Source organism: Ambystoma mexicanum, chromosome 4q (genome assembly GCF_040938575.1).
Source record: "Ambystoma mexicanum isolate Mex_15411 chromosome 4q, UKY_AmexF1_1, whole genome shotgun sequence".
Classification (NCBI taxonomy): Eukaryota; Metazoa; Chordata; class Amphibia; order Caudata; family Ambystomatidae; genus Ambystoma; species Ambystoma mexicanum.
The window spans coordinates 1270437208-1270464261 of record NC_090928.1 but is presented as its reverse complement, the minus strand read 5'-3'; the positions used below and the strand labels follow the sequence as shown (position 1 = coordinate 1270464261).

The 27054-nt window shown below is 47.4% G+C and overlaps 1 protein-coding gene across 6 annotated transcripts in view; it reads left to right on the top strand.

Annotated features, from left to right (window-relative positions):
* KLC4 (kinesin light chain 4) overlaps positions 1–27054 on the top strand; it is a 620713-nt gene that overhangs the window by 128806 nt on the left and 464853 nt on the right. The window contains exon 1 of one of the 6 annotated variants that reach the window (XM_069608887.1): positions 22102–22121. The exons of the other annotated variants lie outside the window; for them this stretch is intronic. The gene's annotated coding sequence lies outside the window, so the exon portion shown is untranslated. Of the gene's footprint in view, positions 1–22101; positions 22122–27054 lie in introns of those variants that run through there. 6 annotated transcript variants of the gene reach the window in all.

Sequence of the window (27054 nt, the reverse complement as noted above, 5' to 3'; positions counted from 1 at the left end):
ATACTGAAGCTAAAGGTTTGGGAGCTGGTGGCTTATTTATAGCGGATAGTGGTTTAGAAAAAAATGTATATTCATAACCATTTTAATTTTGGCGCAAAGGGCGAAATACCAGCATTCGCGCAGTCAACACAGTGTGAACACAGGAGTTATTCCAACAAGTCTGCCATGATTATGTGTGTGTGTGTGTCTGTATGTATATTTCTGAGGCTTGTGGAATTTGCTTAGATCACATGCTGTGCATAGGCCGACATCTAGTGGAAGCTGCGGAGTATTAGTTTGTTTTTCGAAACTCGAAAATGGGCGTCGACACGGGGCGTCTCAGTAATACTATCCCTAGTGTGACGTCCACTGTACCCATGATCCCTCACGCGTCTAGGGCCCTCAGATTATTTTTTCCTGCCATACTGCTCGGAAGCATTCCACGGAGTTCCCTGGCCTTAGTCATACATTTGCTAAAATATTGTTATTTCCCCATTTCTCCACCCCAACGTCGAGTCACCGAACATCCACACTCTACGCCGGCACGGACAAAGAATCGACTGTCGAGAGCTGCACGACGGATTTCGGCCCGGGCCTCGGAAGGCCTCTGGGCTCGGCCCTGCAAGTAGGGACAGTGGGGGGTGGACATACTCTACACTCTTTCGGTATATAGGTACATTCTTATATATTCCTACACTTATTAGCCCGCTGCCACAAGGTGCGAATGGAGGGTACCCCTTTCCAATTTTGCCCCAAGTGCAACCGCAAGTACCCTTGGGTTGACAGACACGCCACATGCAATCTCTGCTTACCGAGGGACCACCCTGAGGCTAATTGCAGAGCGTGTAGTAGGTTCAAACCGAAAACACTAAAGGACCGTTCGATCAAGCGTTTGGCCCACCACCCCAGGCGTCAAGAGGCCATGGCAGAGGAGGGCGCCTTCAGCGATGGCAGCGTCGCTGTGCTTTCGGATGGCGAGGGCAACGTGGCGTCAATTGACAGCCAAGCGCAAGTCCCTGACCTCGGAAGGTCGTCCGGCAAGGCGGCTATGGGGAAGATTCCCGGCGACACAAGCGCTACCCACAGCACTTCCACAAAATACATGAAGTCCAACTGAGACTAGATGCGCACGTCGAGTACTCGGAAAGAGGCACATAGAGAACGGTCCGAATCGGTGTCCTCTGGGCGTTCTCGATCTAGATCGCCGCATGACTCCAGGCAACCATCCACTGTTGCCACGAGTGCCTCGCTCCCCAAGATAACGGAGGTTCTATCGTCGGAAGACGAAGCCGACCTCTATCCCCAGACCGCACTCCAGGAGTCGGCGTCAACAGGCCGCGCAACAGCTGTTCCCGAGTCCCAACCTCCACACTCCAGAGATAGGGACACTACTCCCGAACCTCGGCATCGAAAGGCTCTGAAGGGGTGAAAAAACAGGGTAAACGCTCTTCCACCCACAGGGAAGGGGAAAAACCGAGGAAGCAGTCTCGGCCTCCTTCCACACCTCAACAACGTTCTATTCCACATAAACAGATGGACAAGTCTCGGTCTTCTGTTATCCCAAAGAGCCCTGTTCAAACCAGTAGGTCTAGTCAAGATAAAACAGGGAAAGGCCTCCAAGAAAGAATCATTCCTAGTTCAAGAGAATGGTCTAGTGATGACATACAGAGTTATGTCAAGGATGTCATCATTGGCAGATTTCTACGCCAAAAACCCTGAACACTTTCTCTCTTATACCCCCAACGGGTCAACTCCCTCAGGCTGTAAGGATCCTATTTCCCCAAGTAAGAAGTCCCGGGTTGAAGCTCCTACTTCAGACCCCTTCAGTATACATCCCTATTCTCAATATCGGGGAGATCCATCCTTTTGTGAGGATCCAGATTTGGGCATGTTGGAAGAACAAACTGGGACGGGCTACTATGGGGAGGATGATGATGATGATGATATCATGATGAGGAGGATGAGGAGGATGAGGAGGATGAGGATGATGAGGACGATGAGGACTAGGACTACAGGCTAGATTCCCCGGTAGATAAAGAACCCCCGGTTACCGACTCCCCTGTTGACAACCAGCCTCTCTTGAATGAAGTGCTGTCCAGAGCGGCAGAACACTTCCACATTGACACCCAGGGTGCTCAGGAAGAGAGGGACTTTGCCGAGGAGTTAGTGGGAGAAAGGAGACCTGTTGCCCAGGCCATCCCTATCCTTAAGTCAATACAAAGAAGGATGGACCCTTCCCTTGTTAATCCCAATCTCACGAGGGTGGTAAACCCCAGAGTTGAGAAGCTTTTCAGGGCAGCCCAAACAGACCCACTGTACATAAGGGGGCATCTGAAACCGGACTCCCTGGTAGTTACAAACACCCGTAAGAGGGCAGGAACACCCTTGTCATTGTCGGAAGCTCCTCCCGACAAGGAGAGCAAGAAGATTTATGGCTTGGGCAGGAAAGTAGCGTCCACTTCCGCCTACCAGGCAAGGATTGCCAACTCCACCACCCTGCTGGCGAGTTACAACTGCCACCAGTGGGAAGAAGTCGCGGCACTCATAGATTCCACCCCAGAACCCTTAAAAAGCCAATTGGCATGAGTTTCGGCGGAAGGAAGAGCCGTGTCTGGTTGCATATAAAAAGCAACCTTTGATGCCGCGGATAACGCCCGCAGATTGATAGCAGAAGGTACTGTTATCAAAAGGCATGCTTGGTTGCGACAGTGAGTTCAAAGCCGAAACCCAAGCATCATTGATAGATAAACCAGTGGAGCCGGATCTATTGTTTGGAAAGGCGGTCGAGGACGTGCTGAAAAATGCCAAGGACGAGTACGAGACACTCAAATCCCTCGGCCAACCAATAAACCCCCAAACCAGAGGGGGAATGGCAATTTTCGTCGGCCACGCGGACAAAATTCCCAGAGAGAGTCTAACTATTCCCAGGGGCAGGGTACACAATGGAACAGCCAGCAGTCTACCCAGGGATATGGCAGGGGTAATAAGAGAGGACGTGGTAAAGGTAGAGGCAGCCCCAGTAGAGGCGGCGGCACGCCTCCACCAAAACAGTGACGCTCCGTTCAGGGCCCCTTCTCACGCATCCACAGTAGGGGGACGCATTTCCAACTTCACCCAAGCTTGGGAAGGGATCACATCAGACAGATGGGTGCTGTCCACAGTGTCCGCAGGATACTGCATAGAACTGTTAGAGCGTCCCCGAAACCACCCTCCATGACAAAAAATGCATTCTTTGGACCACCAGAAGATCCTCCTCGAGGAAATCGTCAATCTTCTAGCAAAGGACGCGATGGAACTCGTCCCGGGACATCAGGTAAACAATGGTATTTATTCAACTTACTTCCTTGTGCCAAAAAAGATTTGACAAGGCGCCCAGTATTGGACTTACGGCCTGCAAACAAGTATGTCAAGCCCCAAAAATTTCGCATGACTACTCTCCAAGAGCTAATCCCCCCTCCTAAAAAAGGGGGATTACATGGCAACATTGGACATGAAAGATGCCTATTTTCATATTTCCATGTTCCCAGCCCACAGAAAGTACTTGCGCTTAAAGGTGGACAGTCGGCACTACCAGTTCAAGGTACTGCCCTTCGGGATAGCCTCAGCTCCAAGGGTATTCACCAAGGTACTGGCGGTGGCGGCAGCACACATATGCAGGGAGGCAATCCCGGTGTACCCTTACCTGGACGACTGGCTCATCACGGGGGAGACCCCCGTAATTTGCAGAACAAACATTCAAAGGACGATCGACCTCCTCTTCGAATTGGGTTTCTCAATAAATGAGAAGAAGTCCAGTCTGGTGCCAAGCACCTCCAAACAGTTCCTAGGAGCTATCCTAGACACGCAAGAGGGGTTGACCTTTCCATCAGAGGAAAGAATTCGGAATATACTGCTGCAAATTCTGCAATATTAGGCCAGTCGCCAGATAACGGTACACAAAGCAATGCGTTTGCTGGGCATGATGGCGTCATGTATTTACCTGGTCCACCATGCGCGCCTGCGCATGCGTCTCATGCAGGAATGGTTGGCGAAACAGTGGTCTCAGGCAAGTGGTCAGTGGGACGATCTAGTGGTTGTTTCGCCAACACTGGTACAAAGCCTTCACTGATGGACAAGAGAAAACCTGTCCAAGGGGAAACCCTTTTATGATCCCGAGATACAGGCGGTAGTCACAACCGATGCATGCCTGACAGGGTGGGGAGCTCACCACCTCCACCACACAGCTCAGGGTCTCTGGTCTCACTCAGTGGCCAAGAATCACATCAACCTGCTAGAGCTTCTGGCAGTATTCAGAGCGCTTGAAGAGTTCGAGCCCTACCTGCTGAATCTGTCAGTGCAGATCTGGACCTAAACAACCAAGGAGGGACTCGTTCGCCAAATCTGTCCAAGCTTGCCCAGAAAATTTGGATATGGGCACTCAGACGGAAGATCTTCCTGTCTTCTCAACATGTTCCAGGGAATCTCAATTCTCTGGCGGGTGCTTTGAGCAGAGATCCCCTCCCAGAGGAACACGAATGGCATCTACACAGAGAAATCGTAGAAGAGATCTTCTCTCAGTGGGGTTTCCCCACTATAGACCTATTCGCCACAAGCGAAAACAGACAGTGCCCAGGATTTGCATCCAGGTTCCCCCAGCCAGACTCCCAGGGGAACGCCCTGTGGATGAACTGGTCAGGGATGTTTGCGTACGCTTTTCCACCAACACCTCATCAGGAAGGTGGTCAACAAGATGAACAGAGAATCGATGACGCCCGTCCTAGTTGCTTCCATGTGGGCGAGACAACCGTGGTTCCCACACCTACGCAGACTAGCGGTGTACGAACCCATCAAACTCCCGGGCTGGTACAATCTACTGTCCCAGCACCAAGGTCAAACAGTGCATCCTCAACCCAACTCAATGAACCTGGCAGCATGGCTCCTGAGATCATAGAGTTAGGACATCTCAAATTACCACAGAGATGTATGGACATCCTAAAAGAATCTAGGGAGCCAAACACGAGGCACTGCTACTTTGACAAATGAAACGATTCGTTATCTGGTGCCAGAATAAGCAAGTCAACCCAGTTGATTGCACTCCTTCCACAATTGTCATACATGTTCCACCTGCTGGATGCAGGACTGGTATTTAACTCACTGAAGGTACACCTGGCAGCGCTGTCAGCGTACACCACCTCCCATAAAAAGGTGTCGTGGTGGAAGATACCAGTGGTTAAAGCTTTCATGGAAGGAGTAAAGAGACTTCACCCTCCTATTTCAAACCCACCACCAGGATGGGACCTTAACGTGGTGCTATCTAAACTCATGGGCCCCCCATTCGAACCCATGCATAAAAGCAGTCTCAAACACCTGACTTATAAGACGGCCTTCTTAGTAGCAATAACATCTATAAGAAGGGTCAGTGAAATTCAGGCTCTGTCGGTGCAGGATCCATTCTTTACAGTTCATAAAGTTAAACTGGTTTTACGTACACACCCTAGGTTCTCACCTAAGTTAATTTCTAAATTCCATGTAAACCAGTCCATCGAGCTTCCGGCTTTCTTCCAAGACCCACAAAGCTTGGATGAGGTGAAACTACACACCCTAGATGTGCGTAGGGCGGTCCTCTACTATGTAAACAAAACCAGACCGCTAAGGAAAACGGATCAGCTGTTTGTCTCCGTAGCTACAGGCAGAGAGGGAGATCGCGTCTCTAAAGGTGCCATCTCGAAGTGGATTATTAACTGTATCCAGCTGTGTTACTCTTTCTGAAAAAACTCTGCCTTTCACGCCAAGAGCCCACTCTACAAGAGGCATTGGGGCCACTCTGGCTTTCATTGCAAATGTACCCCATGACAACATTTGCAAAGCAGCTACTTGGAGCTCTATTCATACTTTTACTCAGCACTACTGCATTGACACCCATTCCAAGACAGATACTCAAGTGGGTCAAGCGGTTCTAAGACATTCATTTGCTCATGATCCTTCTCACACCGCCCCCCCTCCTCCTTCTAACATTCTCTCTAATCTATGCACAGCATGTGATCTAAGCAGATTCCACAAGCTTCAGAAGGGATACATTACTCACCGTAATCGTATTTCTGATGCTTGTTTCTGCTTAGATTCACATGCAACCCACCCTTCCTCCCCTCTGAGAGAAGGCGCATGGATGTTTGTAGTCTTACCTTTCTATCTATCTGCTTGGATGATCTGTACTCGTGCTACTCCTCATGCTACCTCATGTCACAGAAAATACAATCTGAGGGTCCTAGACGCGTAAGGGATCATGGGTACAGTGGACGTCACACTAGGGATAGTATTACTGGCACGCCCTGTGTCGACGCCCATTTTCGAGTTTCGAAAAACAAACTGTAATACTCCGCAGCTTCCACTAGATGTCGGCCTATGCACAGCATGTGAATCTAAGCAGATGCACGCATCAGAAATACGATTATGGTGAGTAATGTATTATATCGTAAAACCAAGGTTTTTGTCCTGTAGTGACATTTGAGTGCAAAGGTCCATGTGTGTAAAAAAACCCCAAAAAATTATTTCAACAAATAGAAAACCAAATGTATAATAATAATTAAAAAAAATGAAGCTGCAATGTGGTGGGTCCAATTTTTCATAATGTAATGCTCTCCACTCCCATAGCCTATTTGCATAGAGAGGCCGAACCATGGGAGGAGAGAAGGGGATACTATCTCCAATGAAAATTCAGTCCTGAAAATGAACCCCTGCTGATATCCATATTTCAGGGATGGACTTGGTGGGTAAAAAGCCCTTGCACTAGGGGAAGGGGAGATTATCAGGACAGCGGAATTTGACCATCAGGGGAGCTGCCTTAACAAAACAAATAAAAAAAAAACTTCGAAGGTAGGAGCTCAAATCTTCCAGGGACATTTGCCTACAATCACCTGTGGGGAAATCTGAAGCAAGGTGGCTGAATTTAACCTTGCCAGGACAGCTGCCTAAAGATTATCTGGGCGTTACTATTGAAAGCTGAACAGAGATTTAACCTTGCCGGGGAGGACCGTCATTGGGGAAGCCTAAAGCTGAGGGCAGCCAAAGAGAGGGGACCCTGAGGCCTACCTTTGACCAAAGTATTAGGACCAGATCCCGATGTTGCCACAAGAGAGGCTCCTGGAACCTGGCGGACTTTCCTTTGCACCAAACCCAGAGAAATACCATATCAGTATCTTGCCCAAAAGGAAATTAAGTGTGGGGGCTGGGGTTCTGCTTGCCTTAATATTTTTCCCTTAATAGTTGGTGGGAGGCAAATTGTGCAGACCCGTAGCACGTTTGACTGAATGTTTAAGCAAATTAATTCCCAGATTGATGTAGGTGGAGTTTGGAGGAGTTCAAAAACCCCCAACCTCGTCCCTAGTTGGACAATACTTTATAGTGATTTAAAGTAATTGGGGGTCCTTTATTTTTCCTGTCCACCCTCGACGTCTCTAACAAAAAGGTGTACATTTTGCCCAAAACGAAATTCCCAACTGATCCCACTTCCCAAGACCTTGCCTTTAAACTGATCCAAGAAACGAAATTCCACCAAAATTGTCCTCGCTCCCTACACCAGGCGTTTAAACAGAGGGTTGCTGCCTATCACTAACGCCTGGGTTACTGGTGTTTGGGGAGAAAAGTGCTTTGCCAAGAGAAACCAAGTATAATTATCCATGGGGAAATGCACACTCTTTCCTGAGAGTAAGTGACCCTGATAGCGGAAACGATTCTGAACAATTCAATTGAAAATACATGGGATTGATGGAACACTGCTTGCTACTTCACCCGAAAGCAAAAGCTTTCGGGTGAAGTAGGAAGGAGTGTTCCATCAATCCCATGCATTTTCAATTGAATTGTGGGATTTCAAACTGCTAACAATTCCAAGCGTGCAGGGACCTTAACCTAACAAATGCTGCTGGAAGATTGCTTTGGAAATGGAAATGTGTATGTGATTGAAGAGTGAACCTTTATCAGGAAGTGCTGATGCTAATGCTCGAGTCATGTTACAAAGTATGATTTAATTTGACAGAAGGGGTTCGTGGGACAAGAGGGTTGAAATGGTTATTTAGCCTGTGTTCCATGTTGGTGAGACAATGCGGAAAAAGTGTGTTTTAAAAGTAACCTCCCAAAAAAGAAGTGTGTTTCTTGGTTAAAGTCATTATTCATTGAGTTTATCACTTCAATAAATATAAAGTCTTTCTATACCCCGGCCTGGTTCTTGGCTCACTGTTGGTACCTTGTTGGCACAAGGTGCCCCACAAATGAATGTGGGGAACCTTGATTGGGGTGTGGGGAGGAGCTCCCTGGGATAAGGGTGGTCTCCGATATATCGTTACAGGCTGTACCAGGTCTCCTCTTGGCCCCATCTCTTTGCAATGCCCCGTCAATGTTTTTGCATGTTGCGTCATCCCACTGTGGCTTCCCTCCGACTGCTCCCATGACCGTGGCAACATTGTTTCTTCTTCTGAGAGGGCAGGGCTGCGATCTGGGCTTTGGGAGTTCAGATCCTTCGGTCTCCCATTGCTACCATCCTGCAGTTCCTAGGCCAGTCTGAGCAGAAGGCATCACCAGGTTCTGCTGGGATTGTTGCGATGTGAAGCAGAGCAGACCTGTAGATGCTTCTCGGGTACCCAAGCTATGGTGCCCATTTACCTCTTCAACTCGCCCTCGCAGGACCGACGCAGGCTGGGTTCCACTCCCACCTGGCCCTGGTAGATATTCCCTGGACATTCCAGAGGCCAATGAATATGGTGTTGGCAGGGAGTGTTTTCTCCTATCTAGACTCCATTGAGGCTTTCATGGCTAATTTAAAGTCCCATTTTCAGTATGTTACGATGGTATCAAGCAGGCTAAGGAAAGAACCGTGTTATGTTACGTACCGAGAGAGGGTTAAAACTCATTCCTGGTGAAGGTTTAAGCCATAGCAGCCTGGCCTATAAGTGGGTGAGCGACTTCCCGGGTACCACTGGATGAACCAGTGTCCTGGCAGCTCCTCCGGTGCCCGTTTACATTGTGTACGCCACATACACCATGGCGGGCGCAACCAGAACATCTCTTCACAGCTTTGGGAAATCCTAGAGGCCCTCCACCCACACCTGGTGGAGTGTGTTCTTGCTACTGGGGACTGATGACTGCCGTGAAGACTGTGTTGGGTGGTCTCATCCAGGGCGACCCCCACAGCAATCATGGGCCTAGTTACAGTCTCTGTAGCTCTGCTGCCCTTTTAGTTTAGGCAGGGAAGTTTACTCTGGCTAGTGTGATGGTCTGCCAGGCCAACTCCTGGTAAAACACACTATGCCATCATGCGATTTCCTTGTCCCATGTCAAAACCTTGCCAAGCATTCTTTGTTTCAGGGCACAGTGAAAGGCGGAATCGCAGGCTTGTGCTACTGTTTTTCAGGACGTCCAAACAAAGCAAGTTCTTTGGCAAAAAACATAATAGAGCCTTCCTTGGAACCCAAGACCGTCTATTTCCAGACATCTACCAGTACATAAAACTAACACGGTGCCTTCCCGTTTGCAAGGGAGGTACCTTTTCTCTGGTGCCAGGTTGCCTTGTTCTTTTGAGACAGCAAGAGTCCCTAGAGTTTATTCCCTCCATGACAAGTGTCTCTTGTGCTCTTTTGGTGCTTCATGGGTAGGAACACCTGGGAGAACCAGGCAGTTTGTGCCATCCTGGATACCTCATGCATTCGCTTGCTCCCTTCCTCAGTTTGGCGGCTGATCTCCACATCGTCCCTGCTGTCCTCTGTGCATTCTCGCTAGATGTGTGGCCAGCGGCAGAGTCCAGCATGTTGTGGTCATCGGGGAGAGCTATGGATTTGATCTCTTGATATTCTGACTGGTCTGCGGGGAGTGTCTGCTTCCACAGCATTATGGGCAGGACATCTTTCCATTCTGAATTCAAATGCACTTGGCTTGAACTTCTAGGGTCTACATCTTATTTTAAAGCAAGTCATTTTGTGATGTTCCCATGGGAGCTGCGGTCCCCCCAGAACTGAGACTTGCAAATACTTCAATTTAAAGACCTTGTTCCAAGTCACCTCTTTTGTTTCTGGGACTAAGAAGCTGGACATGGGTTTATAAGGACTGCACATCTGTACAAGTCAACTCCAATAATATTTAAAAAATACTATTTCATGCATGTGGATATCAAGTTTTTTAATGTTTGACTAATTTTGCTGAACTTGATTAGAGAGGGGCTGTGGACCTGAACCCTGGCCACGCCTGGAGTGGTCCCAGTTCATGTGCATGAACTTGATGCATTTAGCTTTTCTTCTCCCATCATATAAGGCAGTCCGCATCTACGGAGCATCAGAACCGTTCCGCATCTACGTAGCATCTGAACACTTCCCCCGGTCCTTGTGATTGTGTGGCCCATAGCTGCAGCTCATCCCATCCTGTTGAACATAGCTGCTAGCAGGGTCTGCCACTGGCAGCTCTCCAGATGTTCTGCACCATGACTCCCATGATCCGTTACCACAGATTTATCTGGCAAAGGCTGATGGGAGAGCCAAAGATTACCGAACCCTGCTGCTCACAGCTTCCCCATTTTAGAATTGTTCTCACCCAAAAATTGCACCTCAATCAGCAGGTACTGTGCGTGCTCGAGTTCCTGTCACTCAAGATAGTGGTTTGCGGTGTCTGTCTGGGAGTAAAGGAAATGCTATTGAATGAGGCCTGCCTCATTATCCTGTGCATCATCGACACCAATCGGTAAAAACCTCGGAGATGGTGAAAAATGAAATTGGTCTCCAGTGTTTCCTGGAAGCAGAGGAAATGGCCCAAACTCAATTGTCCCTGTTCCATTGCTACACACCAATAAAGGTTCATGAGACCAAGGGAAAGGAGATTGGTCTTCAGTGTTGCCTACGGGCTGTGCATGCTGGTCTGCCTGTAAACTGTGGGTGTGCTTAATGGTGAGCCTGGCACTGGTCTGCCTGTAAATTGTGGGTGTGCTTAATGTTGAGCCTGGCACTGGTCTGCCTGTAAACTGTGGGTGTGCTTAATGGTGAGCCTGGCACTGGTCTGCCTGTAAACTGTGGGTCTGCTTAATGGTGAGCCTGGCACTGGTCTGCCTGTAAACTGTGGGTCTGCTTAATGGTGAGCCTGGCACTGGTCTGCCTGTAAAAAGAGGGGGCAATCTGGTTTTTGGATCCGGCCATTTGAGTACTGTGCACACGCCGTTTCAAGAGATCAAAGAGGCTGGGGCTCGTAACAAAACTGTGGAGATTCAATGTGGTATTGCCAGAGCATGTCGCCCGTGGTGCCAGACTCCTAAATCTTTGCAATTAAGAGACCTGAATGGGAGCCAACTCTCTAATCTCCGCTGGGACCAATTATGAACCCAGTAAGAAGGATATGGGCCTCCAATGTAACATTGGCTCAGCAGAGGGATTTCAGGGGCTCTCGGAACATGTGCTTTTGCCAACTAGTCCTATTCAACTAGATGCGCCCAGTGAGCAAAGCAGGGAGTGGGGTGAGCCTCCCCTTTTGGGCATGAGAAAATCTCTCCCAACTAACGTTTTCTGAGGGCCTGCAGACTTTGAACAGGGGCGATGGGAATGGAGTGGTGACCAACAGCCCAGTGGTCTGAGGTAGCTGGTTAAGAAGAGTTGTAATTTACAGAGTGGAGGGGGCGTAAACGAGATCCTGTGAACTGGTATAGTTAACAAGATATTTCCTGGAAAGACTCAAAAGGTCAAAATGACATATTGAATTGAGCTTCATGAAATTCCCCAGTTACGACTGCCTAAATGCCAGAGACATTGACAGGGTCTATTTCCCTTAAAACGAGAGAACAGACTATGTTCAGTTCGATTGCAAGTAAAATATTGTGGTGCAGATGATTATATCAGAAATGTACTCCTTGAGAGCCATCGGATATGATTTGTAGAATGATCCGACGGTGATGGATGCAGTGGAATTCTCCGTCTCTAGACCTTTCTGCTCGGGATTCCCACCTTCCTGTGAAGATTACATGCTCCGCTAATGATAATGGGTGCAGGAGGCTGGAATTTATCCAACCAGTAACAGCAACGCTGGAAAAAGTCCAACAGGGTTGGCATCGGCTACCTGAATCTTTCAGGAGCTCCTTTGAAAAATTTTGGGAACGGGGCTTTAGTCTAATTTGAAATCCAGGCAACATTGGGAATATTGAGCTGGAACTCGCAAGGATTCAATAGCTTTTTGGGGTCTGCATAGAGACCGAAAAAATGTTGGGAGCACCACATTGTTTTTTTTTACAGGAGGTGTGGTTGTCAGAATGCCTCATTTCAGGTGGTCATTTGATTTTCCAACAGATGGAAACGGAGGGTTTTGGTGGCTGGGCCTCTGGTGGACCTATAATTACTGTGCATTACTCTATTCTTGAGGCGTTTGAAATCATCTTTGGCAGCAAGGGTTGCTTTGAAGGGTCTCCTAAATCCCTGCTTCTAGTTAAGATCTACAACAATCATTGATGCACGGACGTGGGTCATATTATGGTAAAACTGTCGGGCAAATGTGAAACGTATCTGTGTGATGAAAATGGCATCCATAATGTTATTGGCAGGTGGTCTTTATGTGTAATGCATCGCTACCACATATAAGGATTGCCTGCAAATCATTCATTCTACAGTATTGGTTGAAGGCAAGCTATGGGTTGAATTTGTTTGAAACCTGGAACTTGAGGATTCTTAATGGTTCTACTATTGGTGATGTTCCACCGAGGCCAACATGGAGATACGATCAGCAATCCTTGTTCCTGGATTATTTTGCCCTTTCACCAACCTTGTTTGAGCTTTGTGATTAAATGAGGGTGGAGGATACTGAATTAAGTGACCATCCAATGATTAAAATCAGAATAAGATACGAAGTGCCCAGTGCATCTAATCCTCTGTTTACTATTTTAATGGTGAATGCAAGTGGTAATCCCATCGAAACATCAATAAGTAGAATAGTTCAGTTCAGGAGTTTCCTATAACATCTACACTGGAACAAAAGAAAGATTGTATTAAACCTGATCTATTTCAAGCTTTCCTTTATGGATTTAATTGTAAGCCTAAGGCCATATGATCGATAAACTAATAACCCACTTCTTTGACCCCACTATCCAAACTAAAAAGAAAGAGCTAAGAAGTGCGAGATGAGCATTGGGGAAGTTTGGCCATGAAGCCGAGACTAAAAGGAAAGGGCTAAGTGCGAGAGGAGCATTGGGGAAGTTTGGCCATGAAGCCGAGACTAAAAGGAAAGGGCTAAGAAGTGCGAGAGGAGCATTGGAGAAGTTTGGCCATGAAGCCGAGACTAAAAGGAAAGGGCTAAGAAGTGCGAGAGGAGCATTGGGGAAGTTTGGCCATGAAGCCGAGACTAAAAGGAAAGGGCTAAGAAGTGAGAGATGAACATTGGGGAAGTTTGGCCATGAAGCCGAGACTACAAAGAAAGAGCTAAGAAGTGAGAGAGGAGCATTGGGGAAGTGTGGCCATGGAACCGAGACATATGTGGCTAAATGCAAACATGTTAACATTGGAATATGGGATGCAAGTTCATACAGACCGAAAATGAGGGGTCAAAAATTAAGTAAACTTAGACCCAGTATAATTCCAGTTATTTTTGGGAACTGATCAATGGTATGAACGGAACCCAGGGGCACCAACAGAGTAACGCTATAGTGGAGGGTGAGTGGGTGAAGCATTTCCTCCACGTATCTAGGGGGCCCCACGAGAGATACCCTTTGCCCTGCCAGAAACACCATGGCACCTGCCATTATCAATTGAATCTATCGAAGGTTTAATCAGGAGGGTCTCCAACTCGAGGGCTGCAGGCCCAAATGGTTTGTCGAACGCGGTTTTAAAAGAGGATCCGGTGTTGTGGTCATAGATCTTGTTCTTTCTGTTCAGCGCAGTGTTGGCAGCAAGAGCCATATCTACTTCTTGGTGATATACGGTCATTGTGCCTATTTACAAGACTGGACATGGGGATCGCTCAGGTAACTATTGACCTATCTCCCTTCTTGACAGTGAAAGCAAGATCTTTGCAGCTCTTGTGTTGAATGACCTGGTGTGTTGGGCCACCTAGACTGGCCGTTGACAGAAATACCAAACCACTTTTCGAAGGGGGATCGGAACAGAATTGAGCGGTCTAGTCGCAGGATTGCTAAGGGAGAAGTCATTGAGTCCAGGTAGTCTGCTGGTACACATGCCAACGAATGATTACATGCGGGCCTTTGACTGCATTAACCGAAACTTCCTCTGTGCGAGCGAAGGGATTGGCAAATACATGGGCCTCTATTATCAATTTTCGGTCTATTTACACGAGAATACCTTTTTTCAAGTCAGGCTGAATGCGCAGGGTGCACTGACGGATCTCTTCCGGGCAAGAATGTGTCTCCACCAGAGCTGTGTATTCAACCTTTTCTTGTCTGACCTGGGAGAGTTCCTATCAGGATCCCTATTTGCCCCACTGAGGACTTCCACTGTGTCCCGTATCTTGCGTACGCACTCCTTGATCGGACTCTGGTGCCTTCGATACTGGAGTACTCGATATTGAACGGATTTTGCATCAACAAGAAAAATAACAGCATTATTAGATTTATTAGTGCTCCAAAAAGGAGAATGGGTTATAGCTGGTCGGTTGGTAATCGGCTACAAATAGCCACTCAAAGCCTAATTGATCTGGGCTTTACGATGTCTCGCGTTATGTCCAAAGCGACCCAAGCTGCTACCAAGATGAGGAAAATTAGAAATTGATACTGTGGGTTCTCGCCCGGTCTTTTACTATCACTTCTATAAAAGGAAAATGGTACCAAAGCTGCTCTATGGCACTGAGATTAGTCATGGACTGAGAGCCTTGGACTATAACAAGGTGAAGTGTCTGGTGTGGAAGCGAGCCTTATGCCTACCAGATTGCTTGCCAATTGCTGCACTTAGATTCGAATTGGGTCTTACATCACTACACTGCCAGTTGGATTGGAGAATTCGGTCTCTGTTTAGAAGGGTATTGGTCCCTCTGGTGGGATCCTTGTACAAAGACTTAGCGGATGTTCTGAAACAAACCACGCTGGGTCCTTGTCCATCTTTGGGAAATGTGTGGAATTGGGCTAGATGGAATTGTACTATGCTCCAGTGAGCTCATGCACCATCTGAATGAGGTAAAGCAGACCGTATCTAGATATCACTGGAGGGCAACGATCGTGAAGAGGATACCTTATGAGCGATGCAAGAGCTGATCTCCTTATGATACGGTTTTGGGGACTGCTGCCATGTCCTAATGGTTACTGGGCCCTTCAATTTTTCCGATACAGACTCGATCTGTTGCCTGCGGCAGAACTCTGTTGTATTTGATGCTCCAGTGTGGAGCCGGTAGAGGGTTGTGGCTTATGTAAAAATGAGGCTGTGACCCAGACAAGAGGACACGTCCTCGCGAACTGTCCATTTCTGGAAACGTGCAGATCCCAGTGATTTGGCCGATTTGTACATAATCCTGCACTTTTAGACCTGGGGATTGGGGAAGAAACTGTTGCTACCATTGCTGTGATTAATAATATTTGTGTATATAGTACTTTAATCTAAAGCGCCTTACATAGAACCTATTTGCCTATATTACTATTACGCAATCCTCCATAAAGCTGTCCGGGTTCGAAACAGGTGGGGAATGTGCTGGTGGGCTCTTCTACTTTTTATTGTATGTTAATCTTCTGCTGGCTCTTAGGAAACTTTAAATTTTTTTTTTAATTGTGATAATTTCTTCTTCCTTTTTAGTAGGTCTATTTGATATTTTCTTTTTTCTCCTTTTCTTTTGACTTTTGTCAATTTTATACGGAAATGTGCGATTTCATTGTTTTATTCTTGTGTAAGGATAAGTATGGGAAACCAATATCACAATTAAAAAAAAAAAAAAAGAAAAAAAACAATGAAATGCACTAGACTTGGGGAAAGTGTCGAGTTCTGCCTCTTCTGGTCCGCGCTGTGCCTTCTAAAGGGATACTCTGGCAGGGAGTGCAGTACATCTGTGCAGCTGGAGGCCAGAAGTGCTGCTTCTCTGCAGAGGACGTTACTCGGTGACCAGGGAATTCTGTGTACAGGTGTGTTAGTCAGCAGGCGTATTTGAGGATGCACCAAATCCTTTTATTCAGAACAAAAAAAAACTTTAAATGCAGTTTTCAACACAAGCACGATTTTCGTTTTTTTCAAGGAAGCACTCCTTTCACTTCCTGAACAAGGCCTTAAATCAGGGTTGGTGCTGTGACATGGGTTAAGGCCAAATTAATGTAAAGAAAGAAAAAAAAACAGAAGTCTTTTAAATGTCCTTGCCTTTTATTGTGGGCTTCTTTTTCCTCCGAAGGTGCTCACTAAGCGTTGCTTCAGACTTCCTATCTGAAGTTCAAAAACATAAAAAGAGATTTCCATTCCGGTAACCTTTTCTTTCTTTGGTTCCGTGGGTTAAAGTAAACCGTCCATAAATCAATGCCCGTGTCGTCTAACAGCCAGCATTTATCCCGGCCAAATGGTGCTTTTCAAGTAAGCCCCTGTCAGAGGGACTCTGCGTTTTTCTGCGGCGAGAGTTCGCGCATACAGACTTCTTGCATGCCTGTGGCTCTGGCAATCAGTATGCCCAGTTAAAACCTGCTACCTCCTCCTTCCATTTCTCCTTGCACTCACCTTCTCCCTGGATAAAGAAAGAACAGACAGCCTCTCTGAATCTACGCATGCGTTAAAAATGCTGTCCTCCCCTCCCCTCCCAAGTCCAGGTGTGTTCAATCTTTCCGTGCTCTCATGAATCAACCCCACCCTTTCCTCGCTTTTCTCTCTGGGCTCTCCCACCTGACCTCCCTGGTTATTATTGGATTCCACCCGCCCTCCTGATATTCTGTCCGTTCTGAATGCCTTTCTTCTGCTGAGGTAATAAGGTAGGTGAAGGTCACTATGCATTTTGGAACTAAGTGATTTGTCAGCTTTTCTTCGTGATTCAGCATAGTGCATTGTGGGAGAAGTAGTTTTCTGACATGTAGTCTCTGTAGATTTTATTTTGGAATCTCCTGGCAGAGTGGTTTTTTTCATTATGTGCGGCATGTTTTCACCGTCCATGACTGTAGGTACAGGGTGTTCTGTTAACTTTATGTTGGTGAGTGGGCTAGATGTCCCGCCACTGTTAAATTAGGTGACTCCGGGGGTGTATCCTCACATACCTCCCTCAAGGAATCATGCCGATCGGGCTGATCTAGGGAACGAGACAGATAGTCCGCTACCAATTGATATTTTCCTGGTTTGTGCACGGTTACAAATCGGAATGGCTGTAATGTAAGAAACCATCGCAATACCCTGTGATTGGAATCTTTCTGTGTTGCTAGCCACCGTAAAGGAGCATGGTCCGTGAAAATGGTGAACTGTCTACCCAGCAGATAGTAACATAAAGATTCCACTGCCCATTTTATGGCTAAGCACTCTTTTTCCAGGATTGAATATGGAAGTTCGTGTGATAAGTTTTCTGCTTATAAAAACAACTGGGATGAGTTAATCTTCTGTTCCCTGTGATAGTACAGCCCCCAGGCCGCACCCTGAAGCATCAGCTTGTAAAAAGAAAGGCTTGGAAAAATTGGGGCAGTGTAGAACCGGCCTGTTAGCGATCAGTTTGATCAGAGAATAAAAGGACCGGGTTACTTCTGGGGTGATTGTTAGCGTTTTGTTGGTTTTGAGGGCGTCTGTCAATGGGGCAGCTATAGAGGAAAAGTGAGGAATGAACCTTCTGTAGTATCCCACAAATCCTAGAAAAGCTTGTATCCCCTTCCGGGTGGTGGGCACTTGGAGCTGTTGTATGGCTTGTACTTTGTCTAACAGAGGTGTTATCACTCCTCCACCCACTGAGTATCCTAAGTATTTGGTAGTGGTTGCTGCCAGTTTGGTTTTTTTAGGGTTTATGTGCAAGCCGGCTTCTCCCAATGCCATGGTTACTTTTTTAATATGGGATAAGTGTTCCTCCCAGGTGGTACTGAAAATAACTATATCATCCAAGTAGGCAGCTGCATATGGTTCATGTGGTCTTAGGATTTGGTCCATCAGGGCTTGGAAAGTGGCCGGTGCCCCATGCAGACCGAAAGGAAGGACAGTAAACTGGAAGAGGCCTTGAGGGGTTGCAAACGCTGTCTTTTCTTGATCCTCCGGGTGCAGTGGTATTTGCCAATACCCTTTTGTGAGGTCCAGTGTGCTTAGGTATGTTGCTGCTCCTAACCTTTCTAATAACTCATCAATTCTAGGCATGGGATAGGCTTCATAGCGAGATATGGCATTCAATTGTCTAAAATCCATGCAAAATCTTGTGGACCCATCAGGCTTAGGTACGAGTACCACTGGTGAGCAGCAGGCGCTTTTGGATGGTATGATGGTGCCCAATCTCAGCTTTTCCTTTATTTCCTTATTTATGTCTTCCCGTTTGGCCTCGGGTATCCGATAAGGTCTGAGGCGGACTATTTTGCCTGGTTCTGTTTTTATGTGGTGCGACACCAGGTTGGTTCGCCCCGGCAGTCCAGAAAATACTTTTGATACAGGATCAAGGTATCCAAACAACTCTGCTAGTTGATTCTTACTCAGTTGTTGCCCGACCGTCACGTCATGTAAACCACTGGGTGCGTTGGGCACCAACTGTTCCGCCACCGATAATTCTGAGAGGGCTGCACACAGTATTTGTGGGGTATCCTCTCTCCACAATTTGAGCAGGTTTACATGATAATTTTTGTTTTTTTCTTTTCTGTCGGGCTGGGCTATTTCATAGTTCACCGGTCCTAAGACTTTTGTGACCTGATAAGGACCCTTCCACTGTGCCAGCATTTTATTGGTAGTTGTTGGTAATAGGACCAGGACTTTGTCTCCCACTTTAAAGGTGCGTAATCGGGTTCCTTGGTCGTAATATCTTTCTTGTTGTAGTTGGGCTCGACCTAACCTCTCTTGTGCAAATTCCCGGAGGTGCCCCAAATGTTCTTGTAAGTCATTTACATACTCAGACAACGTTTTCTCTTCTTGATTCTCCCACGTGTTCTTTAACACTTTCAGAATAGATCTTGGTTGCCTTCCAAATAACAGTTCAAAAGGGGAAAATCCTGTGGAGGATTGGGGCGTGTCGCGCAGTATCATCAGTACCCAGGGTAGTATTCTGTCCCACCCCAATCCTGTGGGACTTGTGGCCCTTCTTAACATTTGTTTTATGGTCTGATTGTATCTTTCCACAAGTCCATCAGTTTGTGGGTGGTACACAGAAGTTTTCAGATGCTTTATTCCTAATGTTTTACACACTTCTTTCATTACAAGTCACATGAAATTGCTTCCTTGGTCTGTCACTATTTCTTGGGGTATTCCCACTCGGGCGTAATATGGGAGCAAGACGTCGCAGACTTGTTTAGCTGAGATACCTCGTAGGGGAAACGCTTCCGGGTATCTTGTGGCATAGTCCACTATCACCAAGAGAAACTTATACCCTCGGCTGCTAGGTTCTATGGGGCCGACAATATCCATCCCGATTCGTTGGAAAGGCTCTTTAATAAGGGGCATCCTCTGTAACGGGGCTCGAGGCGGAATACGATTACTGGTCTTTTGGCAGATGGAACATTCCTGACAATACTTGGCCACCTCTGCATATATCCCCGGCCAGTAGAAGTTCAGGAGTAGTCTTTTCAGAGTCATATTTTCTGCCAGGTGCCCCCCTGTGTTGTGGTCATGTGCTAGTTGCACCAAATTCTTGCGATAGGACAGAGGTACCAATAGTTGTTCTTTTCCTGTGTGGTCTACCCCTCTGGTTATCCTGTAGTAAAGACCCTGCTTCTCTCTAAAATATGGGGTGGAGCCTGTATTTTGGGTTGGGTCATGAGCTTGTTCTCTTGCCCGTTTTAGTGAGTCATCCGTTTCTATTTCGGTGCGGAATGAGGGTATATGATCCTCTACTTTCCAATCTATCAGGGCTATTTCCTGGGCTTCTGCCCTCCATCCCCACTTATTCTCTTTTCTGTGCCCGTGACAACCGTTCCCGAAGTGGGCACCCTTTCAGTTCTGATCCGGAATACGGTGCTTCTTTTAGCCATTTTTCAAATCCGGGTAAGTCGGTACCTATCAGGACTGGGGCTGGTAGTGTAGGTATCACTGCTGCTTTTATTGGAATCTGCTCCCCCTCTATCCCCAAAATAATGTCTCTGGTAGGATACTTTTTGACATCCCCATGCACACATTTCACAACTACTCCGCTCACCTGGTTATCTTCGTGGTTGCTTACATGGGACTGGATCGCTGTTTGACGACTTCCGCTGTCCATCAGGGCCTGGGCGGGGTGTCCATCCACAGTTACTTCTATCACGTACGGGAGTCGCCGTCTTTGGATTTCCTGGGACTGAATGGTTCCAATCTCCATCGGTTCTGGTTTTGCTTTTCTGGAGCAGAATCTTGCTATGTGCCCCCATTCACCACACTCAAAGCATTGTGGGCCCCCAGGGGTTCTTGGACCCCCATTACCTGAGGACGCTCTGATCTCTGGCCGAGGTCTGGGCTCTGCCGATATCTATCTGTAAGGCCCATTGCGCAGGGTGGCCGCGTCTCCACTTTGTTTCACTTGGGGTGTCAGGAAGGACCTTGGGGTACCGGCTTTTTGGAAGGCAGTTGCTACGTCTATGGCTTCTGGTAGGGTTAGGTGGTGGTGTTGTCTGACCCACCTCTGTATAGGTCCGGGCATGGCCTCTACAAATTGTTCAAGGATGATTTTGTCTTTGATTTGTCCAATGGTGGAGGTGCTGGGCTGCAACCATTTCTCTGCGAGGTCCTGAATTCTATAAAATAGTTGTCTCGGGCGCTCTCCTGGTTTGAGCCTGGTCTCCCGATACTTGATCCTATAGGACTCTTCATCCATTCCCAATCTTTCTAGGATAGTTTTTTTCAGTTCGACATATGGGGTATCCCCTGTGGGATTTGCTGCTTGATAGGCTCCCTGCATTACCCCAGTCAGCAAAGGGGCCAGAAAGAAAGCCCATCTCTCTTGTGGCCATTGGGCGGCTCTTGCTATTCGTTCAAAATTGACAAAGAAAAAACTTGGGTCATCCCCCGTTTGGTATTTCTGAAGTACTGTGGGTGGAACTGCCTGTTGAGTTCTTGTTGCCGCTACGGCTTCCCCCCAGTATTCGTAGTGCTTCTCTACCTTGATCTTGGGCGGCATTCTGTACCTGGATTGCCTGCTGCAGGGCCTGGCGATCTACTTGTGCTTGGTGTCCCTGCACCTGGATTAGTTGCTGTAACTGTTGCTGACCCTCAGCCAAGGTTTTTATTACCGCTTCCATTGTTTTGTGGTTGGCGAGACGCTATCTTTATCCCACCGCTGCCACCACTGTTAGTCAGCAGGCGGGAGGCGTATTTGAGGATGCACCAAATCCTTTTATTCAGAACAAAAAAAAACTTTAAATGCAGTTTTCAACACAAGCACGATTTTCGTTTTTTTAAGGAAGCACTCCTTTCACTTCCTGAACAAGGCCTTCAATCAGGGTTGGTGCTGTGACACGGGTTAAGGCCAAATTAATGTAAAGAAAGAAAAAAAAAACAGAAGTCTTTTAAATGTCCTTGCCTTTTATTGTGGGCTTCTTTTTCCTCCGAAGGTACTCACTAAGCGTTGCTTCAGACTTCCTATCTGAAGTTCAAAAACATAAAAAGAGATTTCCATTCCGGTAACCTTTTCTTTCTTTGGTTCCGTGGGTTAAAGTAAACAGTCCATAAATCAATGCCCGTGTCGTCTAACAGCCAGCATTTATCCCGGCCAAATGGTGCTTTTCAAGTAAGCCTCTGTCAGAGGGACTCTGCGTTTTTCTGCGGCGAGAGTTCGTGCATACGGACTTCTTGCATGCCTGTGGCTCTGGCAATCAGTATGCCCAGTTAAAACCTGCTACCTCCTCCTTCCATTTCTCCTTGCACTCACCTTCTCCCTGGATAAAGAAAGAACAGACAGCCTCTCTGAATCTACGCATGCGTTAAAAATGCTGTCCTCCCCTCCCCTCCCAAGTCCAGGTGTGTTCAATCTTTCCGTGCTCTCATGAATCAAACCCACCCTTTCCCCGCTTTTCTCTCTGGGCTCTCCCACCTGACCTCCCTGGTTATTATTGGATTCCACCCGCCCTCCTGATATTCTGTCCGTTCTGAATGCCTTTCTTCTGCTGAGGTAATAAGGTAGGTGAAGGTCACTATGCATTTTGGAACTAAGTGATTTGTCAGCTTTTCTTCGTGATTCAGCATAGTGCATTGTGGGAGAAGTAGTTTTCTGACATGTAGTCTCTGTAGATTTTATTTTGGAATCTCCTGGCAGAGTGGTTTGTTTCATTATGTGCGGCATGTTTTCACCGTCCATGACTGTAGGTACAGGGTGTTCTGTTAACTTTATGTTGGTGAGTGAGCTAGATGTCCCGCCACTGTTCAAATTAGGTGACTCCGGGTGTGTATCCTCACAAGGTGAAATGGCTCCTCGTCCATGCGAGGGCTGTGGCATGGCTTGTGTTCACTGCCTGCCTTTCATAGAAGGCTGTGTCATTGGTCGTTTATAGTTTTTTTTGTTTTTTATTTTTTTTTATAGAAAGCCGGCGGTGGTGGGAAAACACCAATACACTTACACGCCGCCCACCACCAAGATTTCCTTACGCCAATTTAGTTTCTACATTTTTGGGGAGAAATTCGAGCAGAAAAATTCGAGCAAAAATGAATCTATCAAAAACAATTTGATCAATAAACCTACTTCCGGGTACAAGGCTATTTACGTAAGACTGTTTCTTACTGTGTGCCCACCCACATGATGTTTGGGTGTTTCTGTCGTGCTGAAATCTCTATACTGCCCTCTGCCTGTCCCTGACGGTATGAGGCAGCCGTTTCCTCCATCCACATTTATGCACTCTGATGGGCAAACCTCTGTACATCCCATAATGCTTCTGGCAGAGTAGGGATGTGCACAGGAAAGGACGCATTTCTTAGCTCAAAATATCCTTCAGGTGGCTTTGTCAAACCGGTGTACGGTTGTTCACACAAACACCTACGCTCGGACCCCATATCTGGTTACTGGCAGCCCGGCATTTGAGAAGTGGATGGTCTTTGTTGGCTCTTTGTGGTTTCTTATGTATGTAACCTAGCCCATGGAGGGGGATGGAGGGGAGGGAGAGGCAGAGGCAGAGATTTCCCCAGGGAACCATCTTATTCTAAGAGCCAATGGAAGGGGGAGGTGGTGGATAAAAGGGGACAGGAACGGGTCTGTGTGGGCTGTTCAACCGAGATCAAGGGAAAGAAGGTGGACTTAGACACCAAGCAGAGGAAGGGAGGTGGCGTGGAGTGTGGAGGAGAATTCTGGAGCGCGTGTGCACAGTGAGGTATAAGTTGGTGAGAGAAAGTGGTACTTGGGTGTGAGTGTGTGTGTGTGTCTGGAGAGTGGGGAGGGGTTCAGTGTAAGTGTAGACCGAACTAGCAAGCGGGAGGAAGCTGAAGGAGTGCAAGTAGGGTGAGTGGGACTAGGTGGTGTGGCGTGTTGTAGAGAGGTAGTGGGAGGAGAGTGTAGATGACAGAGAAGAGTGCAAAGTGTGGTGAGTGAGGCGAGTCATGAGAGTAGTGGAGATTAGTAAAGAGTAGAGAGAGAAGTAGTGGAGAGTAGAGCGAGGTAGAGTAGCAGTAGAAGGACGAACATCTGAGGTATAGAAAGAGGCAAGTAAGAGGAAGGGAAAGGAAGGAAGGAAAGAACAGAGGTGAGGAATATTAACGCGTGAGAGGTAGAGATGAGACCTGGGTGCTTGGAAGGCACCATTTCCTGAGATAATTATTCTTTTGGGACCCCAGGTTAGGATCCACCTAGAAAATACCAGAGGGTGTAAGACAAAGTGGTTGCCCTTGGGCCCTCAACACTATCCAGCCAGCTTTTAGACTGTAGGGGTTATCGATCTCTAGGGACCACCGTGGGATTCATGGAATTCTGGGCCAGGGACAAGGGAGACCCAGGGAAGACTAGCGAGAGTAAGGGATGGCTCTTAGATGGACCCTATAAAATTCTTCATGAAAATCCTTGAACCGTCATTGAGAGTTGGTGTGTTTTGCGGCCATCTGCGACAGTGAGCAATAGTTTGAAATAGTATTTATGTTTCTGTGAGTGGAACTGACTGTGTGTGCGTGTTTTTGTGTGCACGCGTAAGTGTAATGCATGCATGTTCATCTGGCAGGGAGAGGGGACAGCATCATATGCGATTTCCAGTGGCAATTGTGGTAAGTCAGACATTGGAGATGGACCAGAGGACATGATCAGGATGTCTCACAAAAATTCCGTCCAAACATATTAGCCTAGGCTATCCCTACCGCTAATGACCTGAATACCATAAACTCGGCCTAAATAAGTTGGCTCCCACTATACTTGGGACTTATACACCTGGTGGCTGGTCTCTGACCCCTGCCCACTCCCCCCCCCCCCCCCCCCATCCAATTGTCTCTTTGGTGCTCTCTCTTTTTCTCAGGCCCTGACCTGTTGAAACAGTTGGGAAATATAAATACTCTTGTAAGTCCCCAAGGTTCGGCTCCTGCTAGGAGTGATTTGTTTCTCAAATGTATTCCTTGTTTAGTAGCACAATGATTTACAGTTCATATTGTCCTCTGTGGGATTCAGAAGCTTGCCTTTTCTTACTGGGTCTTTTTAAGCCTCTCTGGATGCTTTTCTTCAGCACTGTGGGCGTTCTGATCTTTTGGATAGCGTATGGTGTTTACCTCCTGTTGTTTCGTGGCCCACCCCTCGTGGGCTCCTTGGCCTCTCAAGCCGTATGTTTCTCTGCTTGTCTTCATCCCCTTGTGGGGTAGTCTCTGGGGCCTTCCCTTGCAGGCTACTCAACCTTTCAGCCCTTATATTTCTTTCATTGCGTTTACCCCCCTCATGGGAAATTCTCGGGCACAACCCCTAATAGGCTATTCGGCCCTTCAACGCCCCCTCCCACTTCATTTGTTGAGCCAAATACCTGTTCTTCTGCCGTGTGTCTCGTCCGGGGTGGCAGCTTCTTGGTTCGCTGCGGAACCGAGACTCGGAAGTCTTTGTGGTCAGGTCTTTCGCATTGGTTCCTTCTGCTGGTAACCGGCATGACTGCCAGCAGTTTGGTTCTCCCTCCGTTTGGTGGCTCTGCATTTCTCAGGCTGTCCACCTTACTGGAGACTGCAGCATTCCTCGGGCTTCGAAATTGCTCTGATATGCTATACTTGCCACCCACTGTTCCTTACTGTTACCTCATATCTTGTGATGAGCTAGGGCTACATTGAGGTGAATTGTAGGTCAATTCTACCTACATATACCACGGAGTAGAGAAATTAATACATAACTTTACATCTTACAAGAGTGTGAACCAATTCAATACTTTTTACATGCGTCTTCAAGTTGAATTAAATAGTGTTATCTAAAGTGAAGTGAACTGCATGGCAAAATACAATGGAACTTTGAATTATGTTTGGTTGTAATCCACAAGTACATCTTCTGCCAATAATATTAGAACAGTGGCATTGTGGGGAAATCTGGAATTGCTACATTCTTTTTTTTATAAGGCTCCATCTAATGTTCTGAGGCCAGTAGAATTATTTTGGATGTGAACACTCTTTTCACATGTGCAATGTTGTAGTCCTTAAATACAGATTGGGCAGTATTTGAATAGATGCATGAATTGCATTTGCGTCTTTTTTTAAAGCGCGATATATGGCCTTTTTGCACTTTTTCATGTAGGAAATGATCATTTTAAACTGGTAGAGTTATCGTATCTCCGTAGCATTGACAAGCCAGTCTCGGGATTCACTTAAAGGCCTTTAGAAATGTAGGCCGTTTGTGGGATTCTCTTTTGTATACAAATATTCTTGTGTGCACACAGTCATTTGTTCCTCGCATTTCACAGCAACACTCTTTTACTCATGACAGCGAGTAAGATGCGCAATCCAACAGGAAGCTTAATTTTGTGAATGCGCCTCTCTCGCTCTTTAAGGAAAAAATGTCTGTTGTCCTTTCACTTTCAGGAAACTATCTGTGCTGTCTTTTCTTCCTCCGGGGTAAGCAGTTTATTTTGGCAACATTATTCTCAGGCATGGCTAGTCATGACTCCAGTGTCAGAAGCACTTGGTGCAGAGAACTACCAGTTTCCTGTCAGAGTCTGACGTCTAAACCGTAACCACCTCAAGTTTGCGGGTGTCTGATTCACGACCGCTGTGAACCATCCCAAGAGGTGCGGATGCCGGTGCTTTTCCTTCGAGGGTTCTGAAGGCCTCCTCTTGAATTCTGTTCACCCCATGCCTCCGTTTCCGTCCCCTTGGACTCCCACCTGCCCCCCGTTATCCGATTGTATGAATTGTGGTTGCCTGGTATGTACTTTGCCAAGGCGTACATTGCACGCCATTTTATATATGTGTATCTTGTGCAATGCCCATTGCCTGTCGGGGTGAGCCAATGGGCAGCTCCTTCTAATCTTAAATACGCGTTGACCAAAGTCCCGGGATGACACAGTTCAGGGGGACCCCGCCGCATCCACCATGGGCCCCATTCCTTGACCAGGTGAGGTGGCAGCGTGACACTAGCTTTGTGTTTCCCTTCGGGCATCTGCTGCAGTGTGTTGGGGGGGGTGCTGCCCCTGTGTGGTGTTTGCACGCGCCGTGTGCTCCCTGGAGTGAATGGAACATCCCCCAACTACAGTGGCATCAGTGGGCGCTGCACAGTGGGGCCGGAGCTCTGCTGCACAGAATCCACACGCGACCCTGATTGGTCAGGCCGCACTGCTGTCATTGGCAAGCGACGCCACACAAAGACGGCAGCGTGGCCTTTGCAGTGGTGCAGCGGGTGCAATCTCTTGTGTGTGCACCGCAGTAGTCGTATTACACCTTCCGTGCGGTGTCTACAGTGTAGCCACTCTTGGCTTCCATGTTGTATGTGGAGTGGTAAGAAGGAACGTGTGCACTGCACAGTACAGAGGGCGCGGGGACATGTGCAGTCATTACTGCCCATTATCTATTTACAGTCTGTCTGTTGCTGACCCCCACCCCTTCCACCCCCCTTTACCCAGCAGCAGGCGGTGTGATGCATGGACCACGCACTGAAAATACACACACACATGGATTGGCTGCGTGC